Consider the following 2,100-nt stretch of genomic DNA (forward strand, 5'->3'; position numbering starts at 1 on the left):
GTAATGATGGCTCAAAAGAATATTTAGTTTCCATGTTCCTTTGTGCTGTTTTAAAAATGGCATGTTAGGTTGGGGGTGGGAGGGGTTATCCTTTTGCTAAATTTCACTCTATCTGAGCAAGTTTAAAGTATATATGTTGTAGAATTGTATCAACAGAATAAATGACTTCAATCGAAGGCATATTTTACCCACTCTCAAGGCTTAACATTGTTTTCTCTGAACCTTGCATTCCTAGACAGAATTTATAATTGTAAGAAATTATTTTTTTAAGCTATTCCGGAAATCAAAGAAATGCTAGCTGCCTCGTAGGGAACCACAGCCACCTTTCTTAACTGGCTAAATATTAAATAGATGAATTGTCAGGCTGTTTAGATTCAGCCCGGCTTCTCTCATCTCCTCTTCATACCATAAATAATAATAAAAATACATAATGCATCATGGCTCCAGGCGTTTCCCAGCGCGGTGTGTTACCGCAGGAGTATCTGCTGAGTCTGCGGGTGTCTGCAAAACCCAAGTGTCATCTGTGGCTTAGGGTTTCATGGATTAGACTTTAAACAGTGTCTAGCCCGGCTGACATCAGCTTCCTCTCACACATAGGCTCTAAGGAAGTGTCAGGTTGGGGGTTCCCACTGTCTAGGCAGCCGCAGCCTCACAGGCCCCGCGGTGGAGGGAGGATGTTGGAAGAAGGGGGAGGGGTCGCTTCGACCAACCTGCCGCCTTCGCCGCCTACCTTCTGAAGTTCTGGAGACTTCAGAGAATTGCTTGGTTCTTCCCTGCCACCAACGTGAGTCACGTGACAGGCACACTCACTCCTAGCGTGGGTGGGGGCGGCGGCGAGTTCTGGGAGGGCACACTCCCACGCGGCCGCCCGCCCGAGAGAGCTGGGCCCGCGGCACAACCATTTAAAACTTCATAAATTATAAACAAGCCGCCTTGGCCTTCGCCATAAATTCCGCTCCTCTTGAGCCTGCAATTAGTGTTAGGAAGCACCCAAGTCTAAACACAACCAAACGCTCTCCGAAGGGTCCAAGTGCCCGAGGTTGCAAGCCTTTATTTATTCCCGGGTGCCAACCCCTCTGCACTCGAGGCTTGCACAGTCACCTCCTCCCCCGCCACCGCGGGCAGTACACACTCCGCTGGGTTCCCCGCTCAGCCCGGGAAGGTCACAATAGCAGCTCTATCCACCGAGGCGCCCGCCGCCTCCTCCCTCCCGGGTCTTCGAGAAGCAAAGAAAGGAGTGTGGGGGAGGGGAGCCTGGCCAGCAATGGCGCCCGGGTCTCAGGCCTCTGCTCTCGTTTCAAGAAGAGACGCGGGAAGTTGGCATGGGTAGGGAAGCATCAGCCTAGCTTGTCTTTCTCCCACGACGCTCATCTCCCACGACGCTCCTCTGCCCCCAGAGGCTTCACCGCCCGATTGAGGATGCCCCAAAGCAGTCAGGTCTACCTGAAGTCCAGAGTCCATTGCGCCAGCGGCTTCCTTTCTGATCCTTTACAGAGGAATAGATGCCAGACGGAATAGATGACAGAAGGGAGGAGCACCTGGGCCCCTCCGGAGGGCGTTGGCCTTGGGAGGTGTCTCTCATTTGAAGAAGGGGCAGGATGACTTCGGTCCAGCCTTGGGCAGACCTCCTTTTTCTCCATAGTTTTTGGGGCGCGGGGGGCGGGACGAGGAGGCGGGGTGGGGATTAGAAAGGTTGTGGATCTCCGGTAGAGTAGGGCATTAGGTCTAAAGGAAAAGAGATCAGGTCCTTGGCTCATGGGTGGCAGTCATTTGGGCCTCCCTGGTTGTTCCATCTAGGCAGACAAATGTGGATTAACGTAGGATGGCGGTCAGGCCCTGCTGCAAAATGGAGGTGGGGGTGGAGGTGGAGGAAGAGGGACCGTTTTCTTCCCATCCCTGTAAATCTCGGGGTCCATTCTGGAGTGGAATGCCTAGACCTAGCGAGAGGGTGGGAAGTTGTCATGGAAAGCCCTGGAGGGTGGCCCTGGCCACTGGTAAGGAGGTTTAAAAAGGAAAGGAAAGGAAAGGAAAGGAAAGGAAAGGAAAGGAAAGGAAAGGAAAGGAAAGGAAAGGAAAGGAAAGGAAAGGAAAGGAAAGGAA

The 2,100-nt window shown here is 52.5% G+C and overlaps 1 long non-coding RNA gene across 1 annotated transcript in view; it reads right to left on the bottom strand.

The window, feature by feature from the left end:
• Positions 1-1,673: 1,673 nt before the first annotated feature.
• Positions 1,674-2,100, bottom strand: part of LOC110308530 — a 1,494-nt gene continuing 1,067 nt past the window's right edge. The window contains exon 3 of the long non-coding RNA XR_002379565.1: positions 1,674-1,725. This is a non-coding gene — a long non-coding RNA (uncharacterized LOC110308530). The remainder of the gene's footprint in view (positions 1,726-2,100) is intronic.

The sequence above is a fragment of the Mus caroli genome, chromosome 2 (genome assembly GCF_900094665.2).
Source record: "Mus caroli chromosome 2, CAROLI_EIJ_v1.1, whole genome shotgun sequence".
Taxonomy (NCBI): domain Eukaryota; kingdom Metazoa; phylum Chordata; class Mammalia; order Rodentia; family Muridae; genus Mus; species Mus caroli.